Source organism: Cnephaeus nilssonii, assembly GCF_951640355.1.
Source record: "Cnephaeus nilssonii genome assembly, chromosome: 3".
NCBI classification, from domain to species: Eukaryota; Metazoa; Chordata; class Mammalia; order Chiroptera; family Vespertilionidae; genus Cnephaeus; species Cnephaeus nilssonii.
Window position 1 is genome coordinate 51,451,821 of NC_137074.1, and position 6,000 is coordinate 51,457,820.

A 6,000-nucleotide genomic window follows, 5' to 3' on the forward strand; every position below is an offset into this window, starting at 1 on the left:
CATAAAGCACATTTCACAGACATAAAATTATTTAATTCTCAAAGAGATCTTGCGGGGCGGGGGGGGGGGGGGCGGTTAAGTATTATTATCCTTTTTGAAAACAAGAAGAGACTGAGACCCAGAGAACTGGAGTGATGTCTCAAGTTCACATGGCTTCTAGGAAGTACAGCTGGGACTTGAACCCAGGCCCATGTGTCAGGAGAGCACAGACTTAGAGGAAGGGGGATGTTTGATTTCCAAAGAGAAAGTTGGGCCACTCAACCCAATCTGAGGCTGGTCAGCACATGGTCATGCCAGCAACCACCCATCTCACTAAAACTCAGGGGAGTGCAAAATAATGGATCACTCCTCCTATCTTTAAACCTTGGTTCTCTTCTCAGAACACTCAGATTTCCAGCTAGATTTACACATAGAAGAATTTCCACAGGTCCAGACCAGGAATAATGTGGATGATCCTATTACAATGACTGGATTTTATTGACCTTCTTATCTTTATAGGATAGAGTTAAAAGCAGTGCTAAATACCATTAAGCATTTTTGTGGGCTGGTGAACACGGGTGGTTATCTGCAAGGCTGCCTTACAGAAGCCTGTCTCTGTCCTCGCTGGACGTTTCAGTCTCTCTCAGCTGGAGCACCTGGCCGTAGCAGGCTAAAGCATCTCCGACAGCTTTACAGCCACAGTATCAGAATCCAGCTGCTCTCTGCTACTGGGGCTGCAGAATTACTGTGACTTGGGTCGTTTTCACAGCTCTTAAGTGTACTCTCTCAGAGCAACCAAAACATGTGCTAGGAAATGATGCGATGTTAAGTAGGTCCAACACCTTATACAGATGTCTAAGCAAGCAAAGGAGTGTCCTTCAGAAACTATGTAGAGAACACAGTTTGCTTTGCCACATGGAAATTGTTCCTCGGCATCAGAGGGGGAGGGAAGTCTTCATGAGAAACAGTTAATTCTCCAGGAGGCCAGAACCCTGGACTCAGATAGGATCTCTGACAGGAAATGAATGGGGCATTTCATAAATCGGTGTTCCACCCAGAGAGCTGTGTAGATGATACAGAGCATACCAGGCCCATGTGATGGCTCCAATTATTGGGTACACCAGGCCTCACTGCCAGCCCTCGCCTCCCGATGGTATCTCATACGGAGTCACTTGGTCACAGCACGATTTTCTGTAGTGTGATCTCCTCACCCGCTGCCCAGTGCTCCAAGGGAAGCGGCCCAGAGCACCACTGCCGTCATTGATGTTTTCAAGGGTGACTGGGAGGGCCTAAGGAAACCCTTCTGATCAGTCCAGACTGTGCTGGCTTCTTTCTCTGAACCTTTTCAGCACTTGAGTCCACATCTAAACATGTATGTAGCTCCTAAGCAGAAGCTAGAAGGGCTAGAAGGAGCCATAGGCTCACACAGCTCCCCCTGCCGACCCCAACCCTCCATCACCCATTCTCACCTCAATATTCCCAAGAATTGTCCTGACTCTGAACACCTGCAGAGGGGGGCACTCCCCCGTTTATTTCCACTCACGGCTTAGAGTTCCACCTCTGGTGGCCCCACAATTCTAACCCTTCTTCCATCTGACAGCTCTCCCAGGGCCCTGGCCAAACAGCTCCTTTTCTTTCTGTACGTCTCACCCCAAAATGCCTTTGAGTCTTTCAGCTTCTCCCCATTGTCATCCATATTGCTATTACCTGTCTTTCTAACTAAGGTCATCCTAGTGGGTGTGAAGTGGTATCTCACTGTGATTTTTAAAAATATATATTTTATTGATTTTAGAGAGGAAGGGAAAGGGAGAGAGAAATAGAAACATCAATGATGAGAGAGAATCATTGATTGGCTGCTTCCTGCACGCCCAAACCCAGCCATGTGCCCTTGGCCAGAATCAAACCTGGGACCCTTCAGTCCGCAGACCGACGCTCTATCCATTGAGCCAAACCAACTAGGGCTCACTGTGATTTTGATTTGTATTTCTTGTTGGGTCAATGGTGTCGAGCCAGCACCATGCACCATTTTGTGTGTGCTTGTAGGCCATTTGTATATCTTTTCTGGAGAAATGTCTATTCAAGTTCTTTGTCCATTTTTAAAATTGGGTTATTTGTTTCTTATCAGATATGTGATTTGCAAAAAATGTTCTCCCATTCTGTGTGTTGTCTTTTCATTTTCTTAATGGTATCCTTTGAAGCACAGTTTAATTTTGTTGATGTCTAGCATTTTTCTTTTGTTGCTTGTGCTTTTGGTGTCATATTTAAGAAGTCATTGCTTAATTCAAGGTCATGAATAATTACACCTGTATTTTCAACTAAGAGATTAATAGTTTTAGCTCTCATATCTTTAATCCATTTTGAGTTCATTGTTGTGTGTGGCATGAGGTGAAGGTACAACTTTGTTCTTTTGCATATGGCTATTCAGTTGTCCCAGCACCATTCATTATCCTAACACCATTCATTAAAGACTAGTTGTTTTTTTTCCATTGGCACCTTTGTTGAAAATTAATTAACAGTAAATGTTGTGTCTATTTCTGAACTCTAAATTCTATTCCATTGATCTATACAACCTACTCTATGTATGTGTATGTAAGGTTATCCATTTTCCTCTAATTTTCATTTTAGGTGTGTCCTACATACTTAATATGTAAAGTATTAATTATTATTCAATTTTAAATATTTTTATAATTTTAATATTATTCTTCCTTGATACATGATTATTTATAATAACCAAATAAAAGTGGTGTATTGATTATATATTAATTTTTATTTTTATTATATTGTAGTCAGAGAATGAGGACTATAGATATTAAATCTTAGAGGATTTTTTAGAGATTTTATTACCTACAGAGAGTTAAATTTTGCCAATGTTTCATATATATTTTAAGAGAATATCCTATATAATAAAAGGCTAATATGCAAATTGACTGAACAGTGGAACAACCGGTAGTTATGATGCGCACTGACTACCAGGGGGCAGACATTCAATGCAGGAGCTGCCCCCTGGTGGTTAGTGCACTCCCACAGGGGGAACGCCACTCAGCCAGAAGTCGGGCTCATGGCTGGCAAGCACAGCAGTCTTGGCGGGAGCCTCTGCCATCTCACAGCAGCGCTAAGGACCCCTCAGGGGATGTCCACCTGCTGGCTTAAACCAGCAGGTGGACATTCCCCGAGGGGTCCCAGACTGCGAGAGGGTGCAGGCTGGGCTGAGGCCGCCCTCCCCCACTCCGCCCCCGCCCACAGTGCACGAATGTCGTGCACCAGGCCTCTAATACACACACACACACACTCACACACACACACACACACACACACACACACACTGAGTGGCCAGATTATTATGATCTCTGAACGCATAATAATCTGGCCACTCAGTGTGTGTATGTATGTGTGTGTGTGTGTGTGTGTGTGTGTGTGTGTGTGTATATATGTATGTATATATATGAGGCCCGGTGCATGAATTCATGCATGGGTGGGGTCCAGCCAGCCTGGCCAGGGGGAGGGGACATGGGCGGTTGGCCGGCCTGCCTGCTGGTCGAACTCCTGGTGGAGGGGACAATTTGCATATTAGCCTTTTATTATATAGGATATACACTGAGTGGCCAGATTATTATGCGTTCAGAGATCATAATAATCTGGCCACTCAGTGTATACGTATGTATATATATTTACATTTCAATTTTTTTCTTTAAAAGGAGTGAGTTGTGTACAGAGGGATTAAATGCTTTATAGACAAGAAAAAAATTGCATTAGAACTAACATTCATCATTATCATCTTCCTCATTTTCCTCCTCTTCCTTTTTTTTTTTTTTTTTTTTTTTTTTGCTTTTTTTCAGCCGTGATGACTCCCTTTTTGCCACATAAGGCTTTCCTTTAGCTTGTATTTCTCCTTCAGCTTAGCAGCCTTCCTTTCACCAGGCCTATCACCTGCAGCAGTGTTATTCCACATCTCTCCCAGCTTCTTTGCAGCATCACCAATGGATAGGCCAGGATGCTCTCCTTTGATTTTGGGGCAATACTCAGAACAAAACAAGAAAAAGGCTGAAGGCCTCTTGGGTGTATTGGGATCCTTGAACTTCTTTTTTGTTTCCCCTTTAGGAGGGATGTGAGTTTTCATTACTCTTTCATAATGGGCCGTCTTTGCTATGTCTTCAAATTTTCCTTTCTCTTTAGCAGACATGTCTGCCAGCTCTCTGAGAACTTAGAAAACTCTGAGAACTTGACTGAAGCATCTGGATGCTTCATCTTGTGCTCTGCCCAGCAAGTTTGCATAAAGAAAGCATATAACATTTTGTCTCTCACATCTTAGGATCTCCTTTGTCCATGTTTACTTATTTTTCCTCAGTGCCTGTTCATCTTGCACTTGCCCCAGTGCTGTCTCTATGGAGCTCAATGTACTGCAATGGCTGTGAGAGCAGAAGCCAGATGCAGCCTCCTCACTCTCTCCACCCTATAACCAAGAGAGTATCTTTTAAATGTAGTCTCTAAATGTTGGGTGCATGCTTCATATATATCCCATTTGATCAAGCTCATTAATTATATTATCCAAATATTCTCTATTCCTAGTAATTTTAATAACTAATACATTCATATTGTTTAAAAATCAAAATAACAGAAAAATATGTTTCACTCCCACTCATGTCCCTTCCACATACCCATGCTCCAATCCCTATCCTATCTAATAAAAGAGTAATATGCAAATTGACCGTCACTCCAAGACACAAGATGGCCACCCCCATGTGATCAAAGATGGCTGCTCCCATATGGACACAAGATGGCCGCCACAAGATGGCCTGCAGGAGAGGGCAGTTGGGAGGGACCAGGCCTGCAAGGGAGGGCAGTTGCAGGGGACCCAGGCCTGAAGGGGAGAGCTGTTGTGGAGACCAGGCCTGAAGGGGAGAGCTGTTGGGGGGACCAGGCCTGCAGGGGAGGGCAGTTGTGGGTGATCAGGCAAGCAGGGAGGGCAGTTAAGGGTGACCAGGCTGGCAGAGGAGGGCAGTTGGGGGAGACCAGGTCAGCAGGGGAGGGCATTTGGGGGGGACCAGGACTGCAGGGGAGGGCATTTGGGGGGGACCAGGACTGCAAGGGAGGGCAGTTAGGGGGTGCCAGGCCAGCAGAGGAGGGCAGTTGGGGGAGACCAGGCCAGCAAGGGAGTGCAGTTCGGGGGGACCCAGGCCTGCAGGGGAGGGCAGTTGGGGGGGACCAGGTCAGCAGGGAGGGCAGTTGGGGGGGACCAGGACTGCAGGGAAGGGCAGTTTGGGGGGACAAGGCCTGGAGGGGAGAGCAGTTGGGGGGACCAGGCCTGCAGGGGAGGGCAGTTGGGGGGGGACCAGGCCTGCAGGGGAGGGCAGTTGTGGGTGATCAGGCAAACAGGGAGGGCAGTTGGGGGAGACCAGGACTGGAAGGGAAGGCAGTTGCGGGGCGGGGGGGGCAGGCCTGCAGGGGAGGGCAGTTGTGAGCAATCAGGCCAGCAGGGAGGGCAGTTAGGGGTGACTGGGCTGGCAGAGCAGGGAAGTTGGGGGAGACCAGGCCAGCAGGGCAGGGCAGTTGAGGAGGGACCAGGCCTGCAGGGGAGGACATTTGGGTGGGACCAGGCCTGCAGGGGAGGGCAGTTGTGGGTGATCAGGCCAGCAGGGAGGGCAGTTAGGGGTGACCAGGCCAGCAGAGGAGGGCAGTTGGGGGAGACCAGGCCAGCAGGGGAGGGCAGTTAGGGGCACCCCGGGAACAGTTAGGTGTCAATCAGGCTGGCAGGGGAGTGGTTAGGAGATGATCAGGCTGTCAATCAGGCAGAGGCAGGCAAGCAGTTGGGAGCCAGCAGTCCTGTATTGTGAGAGGGATGTCCCAGATTGAAGAGGGTGCAGGCTGGGCTGAGGAACACACACACCCCACCCCACCCCCACCCCCGTGCACGAATTTCATGCACCGGGCCTCTAGGGGTCAATAATAGTTATTAATCTTTGTATATTCTTTCTGTGTCAATGCAAGCACTCAAAGATATTATATTAATTTCTTTCTGGCTTT

General features: G+C 47.1%; 1 pseudogene across 1 annotated transcript; it reads right to left on the reverse strand.

Annotated features, from left to right (window-relative positions):
* Nucleotides 1–3,734: 3,734 nt before the first annotated feature.
* LOC307096689 (putative high mobility group protein B1-like 1) lies at nt 3,735–4,304 on the reverse strand (annotated as a pseudogene). The gene has a single exon. The product of its transcript is annotated as a putative high mobility group protein B1-like 1 (transcript).
* Between the last annotated feature and the right edge of the window lie 1,696 nt (nt 4,305–6,000).